Source organism: Bos grunniens, chromosome 3 (genome assembly GCF_055505025.1).
Source record: "Bos grunniens cultivar Pamir isolate PY7600 chromosome 3, Bosgru_T2T1.0, whole genome shotgun sequence".
NCBI lineage: Eukaryota > Metazoa > Chordata > Mammalia > Artiodactyla > Bovidae > Bos > Bos grunniens.
Genome location: NC_141167.1, coordinates 32,876,448 through 32,898,707, shown reverse-complemented (window position 1 = coordinate 32,898,707; position 22,260 = coordinate 32,876,448). Strand labels below are relative to the sequence as shown.

Sequence of the window (22,260 nt, the reverse complement as noted above, 5' to 3'; positions counted from 1 at the left end):
TCATCTAGTCCCATCACTTCATGGCAAATAGATGGGGAAACAGTGGCAGACTTTATTTTTTGGGGCTCCAAAATCACTGCAGATGGTGATTGCAGCCATGAAATTAAAAGATGCTTACTCCTTGGAAGAAAAGTTATGTCCAACCTAGACAGCATATTAAAAAGCAGAGACATTACTTTGCCAACAAAGTTCTGTCTACTCAAGGCTATGGTTTTTCCAGTGGTCATGTATGGATGTGAGAGTTGGACTATAAAGAAAGCTGAGACTATAAAGTTGGACTATAAAGAAGAATTGATGCTTTTGAACTGTGGTGTTGAAGAAAACTCTTGAGAGTCCCTTGGACTGCAAGAAGATCCAACCAGTCAGCCCTAAAGGAGATCAGTCCTGAGTGTTCATTGGAAGGACTGATGTTGAAGCTGAAAACTCCAATATTTTGGCCACCTGATGCAAAGAGCTGACTCATTGGAAAAGACCCTGATGCTGGGAAAGATTGAGGGCAGGAGGAGAAGAGGATGACAGAGGAAGACAGAGGATGAGATGGTTGGATGGCATCACCAACTTGATAGAGATGAGTTTGGGTAGAGTCTGGGAGTTGGTGATGGACAGGGAGGCCTGGTGTGCTGCAGTCCATGGGGTCGCAAAGAGTCGGACACGACTGAGCGACTGAACTAACTGAACTGAGATCATGAGTGGGACCAGTCCAATAACACTGATGTCTTTATAAGATGAGACAGCGCACCAAAGCTCTCCCTCCAAACTTGCCAAGAGGAAAGGACATATGAGGACGCAGCAAGAAGATGGCCATCTGTGAGCCAAGAAATGAAGCCTCCCTGAAAACTGAATATGCCAGCACCTTGAACTTGCACTTTTAGCCTCCAGATCTATGAGAAAATAAGATTCTGTTTAAGCCACCAACTTGTGATATTTTGTTATATGATATGATATTAGGCTGCCAGACCTGATTGATACAGATGGTAAATTATATATTAATATGCATTCTGCCACAATTTTTAAAAAATCTAGTTCAACTTGGTTTTCTATTATGTATAGCCCAAAGACTCCTCACTAATGTGGCAATCAATTTAATTTCATCCATTGTATAAAAAATCCTATGTGGCCTCTTGTGTTAATTGGCACAATACAATTTTCAGTGAGATTTTGCTACTTTCTATTATATGGGCATCCCAGGCAGTCACTGCACTGGCTGACCTTTTGATCTAGTTCTAAATATCTTAGGGAAAGAAGTGACCCTAGGATGCTCCAGAAATAGCCCTCTTGGCTTTGTTAAAAATTCTGGGAGTTAGGACTCATATCCTTGATTCTTCTTCCCAGTGAACCTTCCCAGGAAGACATCGCCTAAGGCAGCCTTGAATAATGAGTGTTCCCTCTCCTTGGAGACTTCCTATTCCATTTCCAGATGTTCCTACTTGGAAATCTTCCTTATCTATCTCTTTAAGTACCAGCACTCAGGAAGGGACCAGCTCCACTGACAGCCCAGAGGCTTTCTGCTAAAGGGATTTCACAGTATCAGGACTAACACCCCAGCCTATTAGATGGAAGAAATCCTTTCAAGGCAAGTTGGGGCTTATTTGTAACTTATCTCATAAAACATCACAGAGTGTATTTGTAGCCAGGGATCCTCCAGCAAGAAAGTAGCAGATGAAATAACTTATTAGTCCTCTTCCTTCCTAAGATTTCTAAAGAATGAAAAACTCCACTACACATGCTTATCATAGCTTCTTCTCTGGACGGTTTCCAGGGCCTCTGACACTGTCAGCGTGAGCACACCTGTTTCAGGCAGATGTGCACTGGCAATGGCAAAAAATAGATTGCGTATACTGAGCATGTACTATGCACCAGACACAGTGCAAGGTGGTGTACTTGAGTTATTTCATTTATGCCTTCTAGGAACATTGTGAAGGAAACTCGTCAGTCTCGTTTTACAGATGAAGAAACAGACACATAAAGTACAAGCAACTTCCTTGGATTTATTTACCCTGTCAGTTGGTAGAATCAGTGTTACCCTAACTCAGGTCTAGCTGCTTGCTACTCTAAAATCAATACCTGAGAGAGAGGCAGAGACTCGTAGAAAAGAAAGGTTCTTTTAATCAGAATACCAACAGTCTGGGGAGATGGTGGACTCACGTACCCCAAAAACCATCACCTAAGATTCTGCTGGGTTATGAAAGTTTTTAAAGGATAAAAGGGAAGTAATCTCATTAATCATTGAGATAGGGGGTCAGAATCATCACCATCCCCCACTGCATGCAGGCTTCTCATCTTTGTGTAATTTTTTTTTAGAGGCTGTCTTGTTCACACAGTTTGTTCATGAGATTACTCTGGTCATCTGTTAATCACTTATTCTTCATGTCTACTTCTTTGATCTACAGATAAAACCAACAGGTTAGGCAAGGTATTGTGTGATCAAAAGATTTTAAAGGTGCGCTTGAGCCAGCGATGAGTAGAACAAGAGGATGCCTGATTTAAAAATTAGTTACAATGTAGCTTTACTTAAATTGGGAAGAGAACAGGTTTCCCGCTAAGGGTCCTTTCCTGCAGAGAGCTGCCTACAAATCCCTCCTTGTCAGATTATCATTCTTTCTATGGGATTAGGGATGCAGGTCTGTCTTCTGTAACTTCTTCATGCTGAGAAAGGGCATTGAGGTCTTAGGGTGAAAAGTATCGACATGGGTCTGAAGCATCTCTCTTCTGACAGTTTTAGTTGTCTGCTTACATACATGGGCAAAATGAGCTACAATTATTTTGATGCCCGCAAAGATAAGGATTATTATGAGCAGTGGTGTTAATCTCATTCTCTTAAAGACAGTTCTTTGAAGAGTGCTAGCCATAGACTCAGCATTGCTCAAGATAGAGCAGCTTATGTTGTGGCTGTAGTCTGGTCATCATGCTGTTAGTTTTTTCCCTCTGCTGGCAGTTTTAGTATCTGTAAAACAACTCAGTGATGTGCATCAGAAACTGAGTCTGTGACTCTATTGTCCTAATCCTTAACTGCTTGAACTTGCTATTCTGTGACCCAGGGAGATCTGGGGAATTTCAGCTTTTCTACAAACAAGGGGTAGGGGACAAAGGCTAGAGGAGCCTTTGTACTTCTGTGGGAGTGGGACAGAAGGTTGCATAAGGTTCTTCTCCATTCCATCAGGATATAAACCCAGATCTATTTGTCTCCAAAACATATAACATTTCCCCTTAGGATATACTGTCTCAATTCAGAATTTTAACTTTCGTAAGATAACTTTGATCTTGATATTTCTACACTTTGGTATTGCCTTCATGATTTTGTTTGGTTCATTCATTCTTGAATGTGGCTGCAGTGATGATCACAATAGTATATCATGCAATTCCTGAGCATCAAACATGTGCCTGCCACCAGACACTTTTCCTAAATGATCTCTGTGTCTGACTCTGTGACCCTATGGACTATAGCCTACCAGGCTCTTCTGTCCATGGGATTTTCCAGGCAAGAATATTGGAGTAGGTTGCCATTTCCTACTCCAGGGGATCTTCCCAACCCAGGAATCAAACCCACATATCCTGCATCTCCTGCATTGGCAGGCAGATTCTTTTCCACTGCACCACCTGGGAAGCCCCTAATCCTTATACCATTTTGTAAGTAGGTATTGTTTTTCTCATTATATAAATGATAGAGACTGAAGTTCAGAGAAAGTAAAGAATTTGCCAAAGGTCACATGGTCACTAAAGAACAGAGTGAATCTCAGCCAGGTCAGCAAGATTCCATGGCATAGGTTCTCTGCACTCAGCCATGCTGCCTTCTGCCAAGAATATACCCCATTCAAGGGGCAGTACAGCTTTCCCTGTGGTAGTGGCACCAGCAAGATGTTTACAGGCAACAACATCTCACCTTCTCACATTTTCCATAATCATTTACAAAGTAACTTTACCATCATCTGGCTGCATATCAGAAGCATTAAGAATTTAAGTTTTAAAAATAAATGGGAGTAAGGGATGAATAAGTAGACCACAGAGCATTTTTAGAGCAGTGGAACTACTCTGCTGCTGCTCTTGCTAAGTTGCTTCAGTCGTGTCCGACTCTGTGCGACCCCATAGATGGCAGCCCACCAGGCTCCCCTGTCCCTGGGATTCTCCAGGCAAGAACACTGGAGTGGGTTGCCATTTCCTTCTCCAATGCATGAAAGTGAAAAGTGAAAGTGAAGTCGCTCAGCTGTTTGACTCTTAGCGACCCCATGGACTGCAGCCCACCAGAACCCTCCATCCATGGGATTTTCCAGGCAAGAGTACTGGAGTGGGGTGCCACTGCCTTCTCCGCATGACACTAAACTGATAGATACACTTCATTATACATTTGTGCAAACCAGTCAATCCTAAAGGAAATCAACCCTAAATATTCACTGCAAGGACTGATGATGAAGCTGAAGCTCCAATACTTTGGCCACCTGATGCAAAGAGTTGACTCACTGGAAGAGACCCTGATGCTGGGGAAAATTGTGGGCAAGAGGAGAAGGGGGAAACAGAGGATGAGATGGTTGGTTGGCATCATCAAGTCAATGGACATGAGTTTGAGCAAACTCTGGGAGTTGATTATGGACAGGAAGCCTGGCGTGTTGCAGTCCGTGGGGTCGCAAAGGGTGGGACATGACTGAACCACTGAAGAACAACAACGATGGATTGTATGAGGGCTTCCCTGGTGACTCAGCAGTAAATGCAGCACCTGCAATGCAGGAGACCACAGGTCTGTGTGTTCCATCCCTGGGCTGGGAAGATCCCATGGAGGAGGGAATGGCAACCCACTCCAGTATTCTTGTCTGAGAAATCCCATGGACAGAGGAGCCTGGGGGGCCACAGTCCATGGGGTTGCATGGGTCAGACACAACTTAGAGACTAAACCACCACTACCATAAATTGTATAACATAAAGAGAAGGCCCTGATCAGTTGATGTTGTGTCTTCTGGCTATGACATTCTTCTAAAGGCTGTTCCTGCCCCTTCCCCTCCTGTTTCAAAAGTTCCATCTTTCAGTCTATAAGCTCATACCTTGCATGTTATCAGTTCAGTTCAGTCGCTCAGCCATGTCCGACTCTTTGCGACCCCATGAATCACAGCACGCCAGGCCTCCCTGTCCATCACCGACTCCCAGAGTTCACTCAGACTCACAGCTGTCGAGTCAGTGATGCCATCCAGCCATCTCGTCCTCTGTCATCCCCTTCTCCTCCTGCCCCCGATCCCTCCCAGCATCAGAGTCTTTTCCAATGACTCAACTCTTCACATGAGGTGGCCAAAGTACTGGAATTTCAGCTTTAGCATCATTCCTTCCAAAGAAATCCCAGGGTTGATCTCCTTCAGAATGGACTGGTTGGATGTCCTTGCAGTCCAAGGAACTCTCAAGAGTCTTCTCCAACACCACAGTTCAAAAGCGTCAATTTTTCAGCGCTCATCTTTCTTCACAGTCCAACTCTCGAATCCATATATGACCACTGGAAAAACCATAGCCTTGACTAGATGGACCTTTGTTGGCAAAGTAATGTCTCTGCTTCTGAATATGCTATCTAGGTTGGTCATAACTTTCCTTCCAAGGAGTAAGCATCTGCAGTCACCATCTGCAGTGATTTTGGAGCCCCAAAAAAATAAAGTCTGACACTGTTTCCACTGTTTCCCCATCTATTTCCCATGAAGTGATGGGACCAGATGCCATGATCTTTGTTTTCTGAATGTTGAGCTTTAAGCCAACCTTTTCACTCTCCTCTTTCACTTTCATCAAGAGGCTTTTTAGTTCCTCTTCACTTTCTGCCATAAGGGTTAGGGTTATATGACTTTTTAAATCATTAGTCTATTTTATTTTGGCCATTTTCTTCCTACTGATGAGGAAATATTTTCATAGTTGTAGTTGTATTGGCTGCTTAACTTATCTTTTTCTTATTTATTTGTAGAAGATTTTTATATATCAAAGATATTCTTTATACTTAAATATAATATAAAGATTTTATCTTTTAGTTTTCAAATATAATGTAGCTATTTTACCCAGGTTATTGTTACTTTTTGATTTTAGTTTACATTGTGTCTTATCAAAACTATTAATGTTTTATGGTTTATCTTTTTGAAATGATACTTCTACTGTCTTGCCCAACTCAACACAATAGAAATAGAGAAATATTCACTTGTATTTTTATCTAGCTATTTTTTTCTGGAATCTGTTTAGGGGTAACATGTAAGGTAATTATCTCCCCTCAGTCAATGAGAAGCCAGTTGCCCCTATACCTTTATTTAATAATACAGCCTTTTCTCCAGCTTTAAAATGCCCTCTTGAACATATGCTAGGATGTTATAATATACTTGGATCTATTTTTGGCCTTTCATTCTGTTTCAGTGGTCTATTTTAATTTACATGTGGGCTATTGTTTCTCTTCCTGTACAAGACATGTTAGTTCCAAACGCTACATAAATGAGAAAATGAGCCCCCAGATTTTCATTTTTGTAAAGATTCAAATGATTTTCTTTATTTGCCCTGTGTCTCTTTCCCTAATATAAACAGATAGAATACTCACGTTTTTCCCTTGATGTACTCTAATGATGATAAGACTTTAACCTTCTTTGTATTCAGAATTTTAATTCTCTGGTATTTACTGGGATGTCATTAATCATTTTAATCACAATAAACTCATTTGATAATAATGTGAATGTCCTAAGAATTTAGATAGCACTTCCATTTCAATTTGCCAATAATTAACTTTACCGTTATTTTATAGTATTATCAGTGCTCGGAATAGAACCTTGCAGATGAACTTTAAGAAAACACGGTTCCTTTGGGAGGAGTATGCGGAGAAGCAGAGTAACAGAATACAGATGTGTCTGATTGGTCTTAGTGTAGCTGTGGGAAGCATGCTCCATGTTGAGGTGATGCTGCCCACAGATAGAGAAATAAAAACAACCCCAATTCTTCCCCTGTGTGTAGACACTCTACCCTCTTCCCTCATAAATCATTCAGCAATGAAAGTTCCTAATAGGATTTTGTAAGCCTTTTAATACAAATAGGTGTGGGAAGGATGGAGAAAGATTTTAGGGTATGGAAGAAGAGAATAACAAAGTGGCTTCAGAAGTCCCAGGTATAGTGAAGAAGGGAATGGCTGTTGACCTTGCTGAGACCTTGATCCCTAGTCAGGGAATTAGACAGTACTCAAGGGACTTCTCAGGCACAAGCCAGATACTCACACAAGTATGGTCCAACTCCCTGTATGTCTGATGTGTGTCTTCAGTGTTCGAATGTCAGCTTTAGTATTTATTACCTAGGAATCTTGGGCAAGTATTTTGTCTGCACTGAACCTCAGTTCCCTCAACCATGATAGAGAAATAATCATACACTATTGAATGATGGAAGAATTAGAGGAAATATTTTACAATGACCAGAAAAGTAGCTGAAATAGAACACTTCTTTTAAAACCATGTCTTCATCACTGAAATGATGATTATAATCCTCTGGCAAGGGACTCCAGGTAAAATGGAAAAGGTGGGTGAATTCAGCCATAATGATTAGGCACTGAGTCTCAACTCTACCCTGTATTAGCTGTGTGACCTGGAAAAAAGAATTAGATGATCTTTCTGGGATGGCGTCTCCTGACATGGGAAATGGAGAACTGGTAATCCCACAGCAATCTGTGTCTCAGAGTTTTTGTAAGAATAAATTACCTGGTGGTTGGTAAAGAGCTTTGAAAACGCTCTAAGTATTATTTGCCTTTCAAATGTGAAATATTATTATGCCTTAGAGACCTTTTAGCAAACCCTGAAGCCCTGTAGATGTGGTTCGCCCTGACTTTGAAATTATCTGATGGAAGGATTCTCATGGTCCCAGCGAAGAATAAGGAATAGCTGGGGGAGGGCAATGTGAATAATAACTCATTTGGGAAGAACTTTCTAACAATTTGGGATGTATGATTGCATTCAGTTGGGAACATTTTCCAAATAGCCGCCTGAGCCGCCTAGTGAAAGACTGAGTTTGCCTTCATTGGCCATGATCTGATGGAAAGCAAAGAGATGGCCATAACTCAGGGAGGCCATCCAGTGGACAGTGGCACGGGTGGGAAATGTACTCACTTAACAAACATTTAATATTGTTGTCTCCAGAGCTCACCATATGCTGGACACTGTGATAGGCATCAAAGTTGAACAAAATTTGATCCCAGTACGAGTTACAATTGTTGGTTGTAAGCAGTGGAGAGCGATGGCTTTGTCTAACTTTAAAAAAAAAAAAAAAAAAAAGGCAGAGCAGGGGATTACTCTGAAAATTGCAGAGTTAAGGAAGGATTGAACATCCAAGCGAGGACAAAAGGAACACGGACAGGCCAGTGGATCACAAAAGCAGGAGCAAGTGGACTCTGCAGAAAAAATGATTGGGTTCAAATTCTTTCAATATTCTGTCACAGCATGTCACTTCCCTCAAGATTCTAAGTCCCTGGTGAAAGAATCTGGTTTAATTTTACTTCCCAACTGGAAGGAAGACATGTGTGTTTGCGTGTGTGCACGCGTGATGGAAATCTTTAAGAGCTATTTCATCAGGACTGCATGGAACGAGGTGGTGGCATAATCAATTCAAGGAGAAGGGAGTGTTGTTTTCATAATTATGGGTAGGGGGTTCTGGCAAAGCCAAAAATAAGACAGATACTGATTACATTCCTAGTCCTCAAGAGGCACAGCAAGGTGGAGGACACACAAATAAGCAGCCGTTGTGCAGAACTGCAGGACTGCTGTGGGCGTACTAACTCACCCAAACCTGGGGGCTTCTGGAGGAGCGGGGTTGATCCTGAATTGTATTTTCAGAGTGGAAGAGGAGGTAGGTGAAAATGTTGGTGGGAAGAGAAGAGGTTCTATAGCTCCCTCTGATTCTAAGATAATGTGGTTCTAAGCACCGAGCCCTGGAACTTTGTAAGTCCTCCGTGTTTTGTGATGCTTTCTATGTTGTGTGTTTTTGCTTTATTTCCCCCACTAGACCATAAACGTCCTACAGGCGAAGTCTGTCTTACATTCCTGAGTCTGCTGATCCTAGGTTGTATGCTTGTTGGGGTGAACTCATGTAATCTCAGAGCCCTGAGTTTAATCCTCCCTCCTCATTCCATTGGTGGGGAAAGAAGAGTCCAATTGGCCCTGGTAACCTGTCCACAGTCCCAAAGCTGGTTCAAAGAACAATAGTGAAATGACATGTTCAAAGGTTCTTAGAGGGTTTTATGCACCCTTTCCTGTTATTTTAAAATGTGTTAGTTGCACATATTTAACTGGGTTATGTATTACTTAAAATATATATTCATGTGATAATCATATGTTTAATCAGGTCAAAATCCTCAGTGGCCCAGTGGTAAAGAATCCACCTGCCAATGCAGGAGGCACAGGTTTGATCCCTGGGTTGGGAAGATCCCCTGGAGAAGGAGATGGCAATCTGTTCCAGTACTGCTGCCTGGGAAATCCCATGGACAGAGGAACCTGGTGGGCTACAGTCCATGGGGTTGTAAAAGAGTCAGCCATGACTTAGCAACTAAAGAGAAACAATATATCCCCAGCTGCACTTAGCAGGGTGCTGGACATGGGGTGGGGGCAGGGAGAGGTGTTGAACATAGAGTCCAAACTGTGTAAGTGGAGTGGACCTTAGAAAATTAAGTGCCAGGAAGGAGAACATAGATGCATACATTGGATGCATTCAAGGTCAAAGGCAAAGGGGCGTGTCCAGACCATGCATAACCAGATAGTACCTGCACCCTTGGAGGAAAGAACACACTACTCAGGGCAAGCCAATTACTGTGCTGCAAAGTCTGAGTTCCATGTTGCCAGAGCTTCTACATTTTCAAGAGAAGATACAAATCTAGGTTTATATCTAGAATCTTATAATTTTTAAAAAATATTCCAACAAGTAAAAATGATTTTAAATGCAGTATAATGATATAATTTTAAAAATTCTCTTGATTTACATTGTCTCTGCTTTAGAGGTTTCTCTTACTTGTCTGCTATTATGTCTCGAGTCCTAATGGAGAAGGATTTATTACAGAGGAAGTTCCTTCCAATCAGGAAGAAGAAAAGAAAAACTTGGGTCATTTGTCTTGAGGGTGTGTAGAAAGGAAGAAATTGACAAGGAAAGCACATAGCAAGATTCTTACCTCTCATCTCTATCTCCTACTGTGTAGGAGCTACATCTTGACAAAAGACAGGAGAATTAGTGAAAGAGATAGTATCCTGGTAGGGATAAAGGGACTCAGGAACACAGGAAGCTCCTCTGGGAACTGCCAGGGAGAGACAACAAGAACTCTCAGCATCTACCTTGGCACCATATCCCATTGGAGAGCATATTATTATGCTGTGTATGGAGGTGTCTCTGATAATAGATCTAAGTTCTATTCCTGTTCCCCAACACCTCTCCACACCACACCTGTCTTCCTGGACTTCCCAGGAGGGAATGTGGGGGGCGTCTGGCACAGGTAGCTGGGAGAAAACTGGCCTCAGAGGTTACAAAAATACAGGAATTCTGTCTCAACCAAAGATCTCAGCTGTGGAAACAGCACAATATTCCAAAAAATCAGAAAGATCCATTGAATATTAGCAGGCTCTATACAGGGTCTAGGGCCACAACCTGCCCTGTAGTCCTACAGCAGATCTAAAGAAAACTACACCATTCTAAAGCCACAAGAGCATGCAAGCCCTTCTCCTTCACCCTTGGCCATGAGCATTTAAAGAGAAGAGCCATGGTGTCCAAAGAGACTCTTCATCCTAGAAGAGATGGAAATAGGATTCACAGACAAGATTCCATTTTTCACCACTATCCCATGAGGGTGGAGGCTCATAAGGACAGTTAGAAGAGTTTTAGGAAGTATAAGACTCACGTTTTCTTAAGATGTTTGGTTTGTATGATGCACATGCATGCATGCTAAGTCACTTCAGAAGTGTCCAGCTCTTTGTGACACCGTGGACTGTGGCCCGCCAGGCTCCTCTGTCCATGGGCTTCTTCAGGCAGGAATACTGGGGTGAGTACCCATTTCCTCCTCCAGGGAATCTTCCTGACTCAGAGATTGAACCTGTATCTCTCACGTCTCCTGCATTGGCAGGTGGATTCTTTACCACCTGGGAAGCCCTGTATGACGCACAGGGAAACGCAAACACAACTGCCAGGCTGAAGCTGGCCCATAGGCTGCTCATTTGCCAACTCGACTCTAACCCAAACCTGTATTTAATGTGAGAAGAAACTGAGGTCCAAAAAGGGCAGGTGTCTAGGGTCACAGGATTAGTTTGTGTTTGTATCTTTTAGCATGCTTTTAGTAACAGATGACCTGGACAAAAGTAGCTGAGAACACTAGGGTTTACCACGCCACACAACTAGTTTTATAGGGCAGGCAGTTCCAAGATACGTTAACTCAGCAGCTTAATTATTTCCATACTCTGAGTTCACTTTTCCAAACCTCTTAGTTTTCCTGCTTGTGGTTACAAGAAGGCTGCTCTGCTTCAGGCGTCACATCCTCACTTGCCAGTATGCAGAAGCAGGGAGGAAAAAGGATTTCATCAGAACGGAAAATCTTTTCTTTAAGCCCCCTGGCCCCTTGCTTTGTCCCAGTTGTCAGAAGTGGGTAATGGACTCACTGCTAAAAGTCACTGGCAAAAATGAATGAGACTTCCGTCCTTGGCTTTGATCAATCATGATTTATGCTGGGATTCTGAGTCCACCTTTCTGAGCAAATTGATACTTTGTTGTCTAAACAAAGTCAGAATCCTGCCAGTAAGGAAGGCAGGGATTAGCATGGCTATTGGGGTGGCACCTGCCCTTGTGATGAAGCAAGAAGCAGGGTCCACACTTCCTGACACTACTGATACCCCAGCCAGACTCCCACACCCAGGATCCACAGAAAGGGTAGGCTCCTATCAACTCATAACGTTCAGAGCTGATTGCAAAATTATTATTTGCTGGGTTCTCAGGAACATAGCAAAAATAACAGAAGATATTTTAATAACCTTCTTAAGTGAGCTATTTGTCCAACTTTCAGCTAAAATCCCTACAAATAAACTGAAGGAGAGTATTTCCATTTTCCCCATGCCTGTCATGTATTATGCTTCCTATTCATTTAATTAAATGTAACTGAGTTAATATAAATATTAAATATAATGTCATTGTATATATTTTAATTATATCAAATATAATAAATAGTTAATAAAATGTTAATATACATTGGTTTCATATAAATCTCACTACAATTCTGTGAGGTTAGTACCAACACTCTTACTTTACAGATTCTTACACTGAGAATGTTTAACATTAATATTTCGCCCGTAGTCACTCAGCTCATAGTACTCAACCCAGCATTCAGTCTGGTGCAGTTTAGAGACTAAAGCAGAGACTTCGTCCAAGAGAGTTCCCATTGTTTTCAAATCCTTTGCAGATTTGGGGCACTCAAATATCCAGCACAACCCACTCCTTTGAAGCTCCTAGTATTAAAAAAAAAAAAAACATATTTAGGTCGCTCATTTTATTTTTTGTTCCCCCAGAGGTTTTCTCTGAAGTGTTACACTAAAAATATGTCATTCTATTAATGTCTTTTTTATTCCCTTTTCCAATCCTCCAAAGCTTTAAAAGATTTTACCTTTGTCAAGTGCAGAAATTGCCTTGATTTCTTAAAGTGACAAAATATGCTTGGGTGTTTGACAAGGCATTCCGCCAGCCTCGCAGATAGAACCAGCAGGCACTTGAGTCCCTGAGGCATCTCTGCAGAGGCAGCTCAGAGAGGGACTCAAAGGCTGGTAGACACCTCTCCTGCTTTGGCTCAGAATCTAATTTTCTTAGTCACAGCCCACTGTGGCAGGGTCAGGAAATGAAAATACCCTGATCTGAACAATGTCAGGCAACCCTGTGTTCCAGTGCCAGTTCTTGGAGTACTGGCTGAGTGACCCCAGGCAAGTATCCTCACTTCTCTGGGCTCCAACCCATTTGTAAAACAAGCATGATAATACCCACATCATAGGACTGTGATGCAGATGCCATAAGTTGGTCATAAAGCACCCATGTGATGCTTGGCATGCAGCTGATACTCAGAGACTAGTAGCTATAATTATCATCACCGGTCCAGGTTTCGTGGCTAAATCCCTATACAGTCTGAGCATTTTCTCATGCAACTCCCCTTCCTTGATCAAATGAGGGAGATCAGATAGAGGTGAAAGGAAGAGAGGGGATTTGAATTCCTAAGTACTGACGGATTGCAAAACCCCAAAAGCAAGAGGATCTTGGCTTCAAATGTTGGAACAGTTGGCATCATGCAGAAGAGTGGGCTTCCCCAGTGACTCAGCAGTAAAGAATCCACTTGAAGTGCAGGAGCTGCAGAAGACACAGGTTCAATCCCTTGGTTGGAAAGATCCCCTGGAGGAGGGCATGGCAACCCACTCCAGTATTCTTGCCTGAAGAATGTTATGGACAGAGGAGCCTGGGGGAAAACAGTCAGTGGGGTCACAAAGAGTCAGACACAAGTGAAGCAACTTAGCACGCATGCACAGAAGAAGAGTAAGACTTAGTTTTTGTGGCCCTGAAAGAAAACTCTGACCAAAGAGTAGAAGTTACAGGAGAACAGGTGTTAGGTGAGTATCAGGAAGAAGGTTCTTACAGCCAGAGATGGATGGGGCTACCTGAAGAGGCAGTGAGCTCTGTATTCTTGCAGATTATACAAGTGGAGATGAGTGACCACTTGTAATATAGTTTTGTGTGTGTGTGTGTGTGTGTGTGTGTATAGTGTCTTGACCCAGATTTTTAAATTGTGGCAAAATACACACAGCATTTAGCATCTCAACCTTTTTAAGGTATATAGATCAGTTACATTACATGCATTCACATTGCTATGTAACCAATCTCCAGCATATTTTTCATCTTGCAGAACTAAAGCTCTATACCCATTAAACACCAATTTCCATTGTCCCTTCTCCTAGCCCCTGGCAACCACGATTTTGCTTTCTGTCTCTATGGGTTTGACTACTTTAGGGTCTCATATAAGTGGAATTAATCATACAGTATTTGTCTTATTATGACTGGCTCATTTCACTGAGCACAACATCCTCACGATTCATCCATGTTGTGACATGTACCAGAATTTCCTTCCTGTTTACAGCTAAATAATATTTCACATTTTGCTAATTTGTTCATCTGTCAAGCGGGCTTCCACTTTTTGACTATTGGTGAATAATACTGCTCTAAACATGAGTGTGCAAATATTTCTTCAATACTCTGCTTTTAATTCTGCTGGGCATATACCCAGAAGTGGAGTTGCTAGGTCATAGAGTAATTCTATTTTTAATTTTTTGAGGACCCACAGTTCTGTCTCCCACAGTGGCTGTACTAACAATGCACAAGTATTCTATTAACAGTGCACATGTGTTCTACTTTCTCTCCATTCTTGTCATACTTTATTTTCTGATTTTGAGGGTTTATTTGTTTTGTTCTGCATTTTGATACCAATGATCCCAAAGGATGTAATGTGATCATGTTGGCCTTGTTTTGAGGGTTTGGCTGAAGTTGGTCAGTTCTTTTTCTTTGATAGCCAGGGAAGTCCACGCTCTTGACCTACCTTCTCCTACTGGGCTCTCACACTCCAGGCTGCTCTCCTCCTGTCTTAGTCATCCCAGGGCTGGGTACCACGCAACTAGGAACAGTCCTGATGTCAGCCCGCTGGCTTGCCCTGCCTCACCATTTTTTCTGGCAGAAACTACAGTAAAGCCCTTTCCCACACCGTGCCCCCCCACCCCTCGATATCTCTGCCTTTTGACTGATGGTGGTGCTATTCCTGAGTGACCCTGCGTGGTGTGGTGTGTTCTCTCCAAACTGTGAATGTAGTAAAACCTTTAAATAGCCTGGATCGCTCTCTCTTGGTCTGTATTAGTAATATGATGAAAACCCCCTTTCACACGGAGGTGGCAGAGGCTGCATGTGTTAAGGGACTAGATCAGTGCTTCTCAAACCTGGCTGCTCTTAAACCACAGGGTGCTTCCTCTCCCCCAGCCCCCAAGACCGATTCAGTGGCCCAGAGGGAGTCTTACTTGAACCAGCTCTCCAACTGATTCTAACAAGGAGGCCCATGGATCTGCTCTCCTCCAAACACAAGATTCTGTAATTATTAAGAGAAGAAAATAGAACTGAAGGAACAAAAATAGTCATGTTAATTAGATCTATATAGAGCTGTGGTTTGCAAAGCGCTTCATATTCTCCCCCTGAGCTAACCATCCCAGCAGCCATGTGGAGTGGGTAGTGTTTTGTTACCTCATTTACAGGGGAATCTGAGCAGTCCCCCCAGGGTCAGAAGGACAGGAAGTAAAAGGGTAAGAATCTGAACTCTAATGAGTCTGTTTTCAAAGTCCAGTATCTTTCTATCATGGAATAAGGAAACCAGCATCGAAGGGGCCGCCAACACTGCTAATAAGGAAAAGAGAACAAACCTGCTAAAAATAAAACAAATATTCTGAATTTCAGCTCCCTCTTAGTCACTGGCTTGCTTGGATTTATTAAACACCCAGCTCTTCCTTACCAACTTGGGCGGGGGGCGGGCGGTGGGTGGCTGCCTGGCTTAAAGATTTCAGGCGGGTCTAACCCCAAGGTCATTTCTGAAACACTCTGAGGTCTTTGAACATGATGGTCATCAACTCTAGCCCTCTGCCCCTTGGGAGGGGTGAACTTTTCTTTATTCTGGCAAAGCCAACCCATCAAAGGAAGCTGGTGCTTTTGAATAAAGACCAACTGCTTCCATAGCAAATTATTCATTTATTCAGGCAGTGGTTCAGCAGCAGGTAGCAAATTCTGACTGGGTGCAAAGGGCTTGACTGTCTTGCCTCAGAAACTTAGGAATGGAGTCAGAAATGTGGTTGCAGTTTCAAGGTTAAGGACAGATGCAAATCCATACAAACGCTCCTACCAGAAGCAAGTAACTGTGTAGTGAATGAACATGTAACTAAATTAATAAGGGGAGCATTATAAGTCAAACTTGGCCTATGCATGTATATCCCTAATGTATCATCCATTGACAAACATGAGGAGTTGCCTTCTTCAAGAGCATATACTGAGTATATACTGAGAACACCTGCACAGCAAGACAGACTTAGACGGCCAAGGGACTTGCCCCATGACCCCTATCCATAAGCAGTGGAGCCCAGATTGTGCTCTCTGGAAGATAAGTTCTGTGAAGATAAGCAGTTAGCCTGGAGCAGTGTTAGCAGCATCAGTTACATCTAATCCAGGCAGGCCTCTAACTCCAAGGACACACAGCATTTTTCACTGAACTCTTAGGACACTTAGTGGTCCTTTATCTGAATTCAGCAGAGCCTGAAGCTGAGACCTGGCTGCAAATCACTGCTGCAAATCCAGAGACCTTGGCCATAGACAGCCCTCATGCTGAAAAAGCCTGCACGAGTAGCTTCTTGACTGGCTGGGAAATTCCAAATTAGAAGCATCTGAAGAATCCACAGCCAGCCCCTGACTCTGGCCATGGAAGAGCTCTCTGACACAATTTTGATTTGCGAGCCCTGACATGACCTAATTTCACTCTGTTCATTTGCATGATAAATGAAAATGCTAGAATGGGGGCCCAAGGGGCTATCTCCTCTCCCTGGCAGGTACCTCTGTCCCCTGGCTGCGGGGAGTAGCAGTTGGAGGTGACATCTCTGCAGAGCCCAACCCCAGACACCCTCACAGAGCCAGCTGGTACCTATTTTCTGTGCTGTTTGGGGAACATCTGTCCAAGAACCCCAAAGAAGGGGATATTAGGGAGCCCTTATACATACTAAAGAAGTGAAACCCTGTTCCCCAGAGAATGGCAGCATCAAGAATCATCAGAGGGACTGCCCTGGTGGCTCAGTGGTAAAGAATCCACCTGCCAATACAGGGGAATGGGTTTGATCTCTGGTCCAGAAAAATCCTACATATCAAGGGGCAACTGAGCCCACATTCCACAACTTCTGAAACCTACACACCCAGCGCCCATGCTCTGCAACAAGAGAAGCTACTGCAATGAGAAGCCCACGTATGCGACAAAGAGCAGCCACTGTTCTCCGCAACTAGAGAAAGCCCACACACAACAACAAAGATCCAGCACAGCCAAAAATGAACAAAATTAATTTTTTAAAAAATTAGAAAAGAACCATTAGAATATTTACATCATTCAGAGTCCGCTTTCACAAACTCTGATCCAGCAGGTCTTGGTGGGGTCCAGAGTTCTGGGTTTTTAACAACCACTTCTGCACAACCCACTCCAGTACTCTTGCCTGGAAAATTCCGTGGATGGAGGAGCTTGGTAGGCTACAGTCCATGGGGTCGCAAACAGTTGGACACGACTGAGCAACTTCACTGGTTCACTGGTTCTGCCCTCAGAGTGAATGAAGATAAGAGTGTGTGAGAGCTGGGCTTTGGGTTTAGCCGGTCCCTGATTGAATGTAGGACTTCCCTCATGGCTCAGATGGTAAAGCATCTGCCTACAATGTGGGAGACCCGGGTTTGATCCCTGGGTTGGGAAGATCCCCTGGAGAAGGAAATGGCAACCCACACCAGTACTCTTGCCTGAAAAATCCCATGGATGGAGGAGCCTGGTAGCCTACAGTCCATAGGGTCACGAAGAGTTGGACACGACTGAGCAACTCCACTTCACTTGAATGTAGGGCTTCTCTGGTGGCTCAGAGGGTAAAGCATCTACCTCCAACGTGGGAGACTTGGGTTTGATCCCCAGGCAGGGAAGATCCTCCAGAGAAGGAAATGGCAATCCACTCCAGTACCCTTGCCTGGAAAATTCCATGGATGGAGGAGCCTGGAAGGCTACAGTCCATGGGATCACCAAGAGTCCCACATGACTGAGTAACTTCATTTCACTTGAATGTAGGTCCAACCACCTGCCATGTGGTCTTAGAAAAGTCACATAACTTCTGTGAGTTTCTTTTTTGTTTGTTTGTTTGTTTTTTTTTAATGGGAATGACAATACGAACTTCATAGATTACAGGAGAACTAAATGATCTAATGTTTCCTTAGCATTTAGTAATCAAAGGTCAAATATTATTAAAAGGTTTATAAACAACTGAATTGTAGAAAAACAATATGCTTTCTCTTTTTTTTTTTGCTGCTGCTGCTTCTAAATTGCATCAATCGTGTCCGACTCTATGCGACCCCATAGACTGCAGCCCACCAGACTCCCCCGTCCCTGGGATTCTCCAGGCAAGAACACTGGAGTGGGTTGCCATTTCCTTCTCCAATGCATGAAAGTGAAAAGTGAAAGTGAAGTTACTCAGTTGTGTCCGACTCTTCACGACCCCATGGACTGCAGCCCACCAGGCTCCTCCGTCAATGGGATTTTCCAGGCAAGAGTACTGGAGTGGGGTGCCATTGCCTTCTCCGTGTAGCTTTACTATTATTCATATAATAGCAAGAAGGATGCAAGAAATACCAAAGTGTCCCCCATCAGCAGTCCTGATGGCCTGCTTTCAAGAGCATTACAGACTCATTTTCAACTGTAGCATCCGTTTGTATGCAAACAATTACTGTGCAGTAGGCCTTCTCTGTGTGGAAGGTGCTAGCTGAGATCTCGTTTACATTATTAATTTGCTTAGTAAACCCTTTTGAGTCAAGTTCGTGTAGAGGTGAGCTGGGAAGCTGCCACAGGAGCCAGTCCTGCCTCAGGAGGCAGAGGCCCTGAGTGCAGCATGTGGCAAGCAGCCCAGCACCCAGCCTGCTTACATGGAGATAGAAAGGCCTCAGGTCTGTGTCTTTGGCAGTCTTTGCTCATCTCAAAAAACATCTTTTTTTTAATCACTTTTATTTTTTTAATGTGGACCTTTTTTTTTTTTTCAAGTCTTTATTGAATTTGTTACAATATTGCTTCTGTTTTATGTTTTGTTTTTTTTTGGCCTCCAAGGCATGTGGTGTGTTAGCTCCATGACCAGGGATTGAACCCACACCCCCTGCTTTGGAAGGTGAAGTCTTAACCACTGGTCTGCCAGGGAAGCCCCCTAAAACATCCTTGGTGTTTTGAATTTTTAAATGTTTATTGTTCCTTGCTTCATTGTTCTAAATAACGTCTCTGTAATTTCCTAGGGCTCACATAACAATGTGTCACAAACTGAGTGGCAGAAAACTGTAGGAATGTATTGTCACACAGTTCTGGAAGCCAGAAGTCCAAAATCAAGGTGGAGACAGGGCTCCGCTCTCTCCAAACCCTGTAGGGGAGAATCCTTCCTGTCCTCTTCCTCACTCCTGGTATCTGCCACAAGCCTTCATACTCCTTAGCTTGTAAAAACATCTCTTCGATCGTGCCCCTGTCTTCAAACAAACAGTCCTCTTCTCCCTCTGTGTTTCTGTCCTTCTAGAAGGATGGAAGTCGTAGTGGAATCAGGGCCCACCCTACTCCAGTATGATCTCAGTTGAACTTAATTCATTACATCTTAATGACCCTGTGTTCAAATAAGGCCACATTCTGAGGTAATGTAGTGGGTTAAGACTTTAACTTTTTAGGGCATGCACAATTCAACACATAATCTAACTTAACATTCAGTTTTACTTCTATGTTTATTGTCAGAATATAAGCTTCATGAAAGCAAGGATTCTGTCATTTTTTCCCCAGGTCTTTTGATCAATCAGAGTTTGGAACATAAAATAATAACTCAGTAATGACGTGTTGGATTAAAGAATAACAATCTGCCACCTGGGGCAGGAATATAAAGATAAGGCTTTGGGGGTTGGACAGTCTTGGGTTCATATTTCAGCTAAACTACTCTATTCTGTGCTTTTATTTCTTGTTTTTAACTTTTTATTTTAGATTGGCATATAATTGATTAAGTGTTATGCTAGTTTCAGATGTACAACAAAGTGATTCAGTTATACATATAAAAGTATTGTCATCTGTTTATTTTCAAACTCTTTTCCCAGTTAGGTTGTTACATAACATTGAGCAGAATTCCCTGTGCTATACAGTTGCTGCTGCTAAGTCACTTCAGTCGTGTCCGACTCTGTGCGACCCCATAGACGGCAGCCCACCAGGCTCCCCCGTCCCTGGGATTCTCCAGGCAAGAACACTGCAGTGGGTTGCCATTTCCTTCTCCAATGCATGAAAGTGGAAAGTGAAAGTGAAGTCGCTCAGTCGTGTCTGACTCTTAGCGACCCCATGGACTGCAGCCTACCAGGCTCCTCCATCCATGGGATTTTCCGGGCAACAGTACTGGAGTGGGGTGCCATTGCCTTCTCCCGTGGTATACAGTAGGTCCTTGTTATCCATTTGAAATATAGCAGTATGTTCATGTCAATTCCCAACTCCCTAACTAGTCCTCTCCCCCACTCTTCCTCTCTGGTAATGTATATACAATGGAATATTCCTCAGCCATTAAAAAGAATGAGATAACGCCATTTGCAGCAACATGGGTGGATCCAGAGGCTGTTATACTGAGTGAAGTCAGACGGAGAAAGAGAAATATCATATGATATCATATATATGCAGAATCTTTACAAACCAGTGATGCAAAGGAACTTATTTACAAAACAGAAACAGACTCACTGACTGAAGAGAAGGAATTTGTGCGAGTTGCTTAGCCTCTACAGCTTTGCTTCTTCATTTCTACAGCAGACAAAGCAACACATCACAACTTTTTTTTTACTGAAACTTTCTTAGACTATGGCTATATATGACTCCATATACATTGTCTACATCATGTGACACCAACACCCAACATCCAGTTTCATCTCTTTTCAACCTGTGACCTTAAACAACATGTATCCTCTCTGAGCATTGGTTTTCCTGTCCATATAATGGGATTGAATAGCACCACCCAACCTACTGTAGCCAGGGCAATGTACGTGAAAGCATTATGCAAACTAACTGGATGTATTGAGCTTCCCAGGTGGTGCTCGTGGTAAAGAACCCACCTCCCAACACAGAAGACATAAGAGACATGGGTTCGATCTCCAGGCAGGGAAGATTCCATGGAGGACGGCACGGCAACCCACTCCAATATTCCTGCCCAGAGAATCCCATGGACAGGGGAGTCTGGTGGGCCACTGTCCATGGGGTTGCAAAGAGTTGGACAAGACTAAAGGAACTTAGTACATGTGATTCTTATTATCAGTTTCAAGGTGCTCTTAATACAATTCAACATTTACGTTGCCTCTTCATCAGAGTCACAGAGTTTCATTTTCATTTATGTTAGTAAGTCATTTTTACAGATTGACTGAAGCCCAGAAAGGGTAAGAAATTTGCATAATATCACAGATCCATTTGCAAGGCCCTTCCTGCCCCCTTCACCTGCTCCCTGTTCTCTGCCATCCACTTGTGATTGTATGGGGGAGACCCAGTAATGAGGCCATCAGCTTCCTTTGTCTGTGCAAATATAGGAAGGAGATACCTGGCAGACTCTCATTAGTCTATGTCCTCTTCCTCCTTCTTCCCTGTGAGGTATCTTCTTATGGATAAGGAGGAGGAGAAGGAACCCAGCAGCCAGGAAACAAGAATGGCAGACCCTTCCTACCAGTCCTCAGCCCAGGGGTGCATAATTGGGTTTCCAGGTGCTGTGTATTTGTCCCTGATTCCTGTCACATGTGGATTCAACTGAGCCCAGTCCCTGAGCCAAGCCAACCCACAGACAGGACCCGATAGGAAGACCCCACCAGCAGCTAGGATATAGCTGTTTTGTTACCTTGAGCCTGGGGCTCTAGTCTAGATAGATATCTGCCTGGACTATCAAGCCCACTACAGCCTCTCCTCCTAAAGCCTACTTATCCTGACTACTCAGGACACAAGCCTGGAGAGGAACAAAGGGTCCTGAAAAATCTCATGGCCTTTGAAATCAAATGAACCTGCATTTGAAGCTTAGTTTGAAGCTATATGTTCTAAGAATGATGCTTAACCTCTTTGAAGTTATTTTCCTCACTTATAATATGGAGGTTCAATGAGTATGAGGATTAAATGAGACAATGTATAAATAGCATTTAGTTCGTGGCACCAAAAAGGGATTCAGTAATGCTTGTTACTGAGCTTCCCAGCCTCTTGAAGCAGGGCCTGCCCTGGTTCACATTCCGTGGAGCAGCAGCCCTGATAGGTGCTCAGTCATGTTCCCCTTCTCCGTGCCTCCTGCTAATCCTCCAATCACACCCTCTCCATCCCCTGCCCCAGGCACTGGCTGGGGTCTTCAGGAAATGAAAGGGTTGTTCCTACCAAATTGCAAGCATGGCTTTTTCCACGGGTACCTCTGCTTCTGGGTACCTCTTCACCCTGCATATCAGAATCCACCAGAGTGAGAACCAAGTTTGGAA

General features: G+C 43.2%; 1 protein-coding gene and 1 long non-coding RNA gene across 26 annotated transcripts in view; one reads left to right on the top strand and one right to left on the bottom strand.

The window, feature by feature from the left end:
• Window positions 1–22,260, top strand: part of DAB1 (DAB adaptor protein 1) — a 1,332,660-nt gene that overhangs the window by 687,344 nt on the left and 623,056 nt on the right. The window lies entirely within an intron of this gene.
• LOC147375435 (uncharacterized) lies at window positions 12,111–21,514 on the bottom strand. The gene is made up of 3 exons (XR_015160105.1): window positions 21,354–21,514; window positions 15,030–15,097; window positions 12,111–12,440 (listed from the first exon to the last, which is right to left on the bottom strand). It is a non-coding gene; the product is annotated as an uncharacterized LOC147375435 (long non-coding RNA).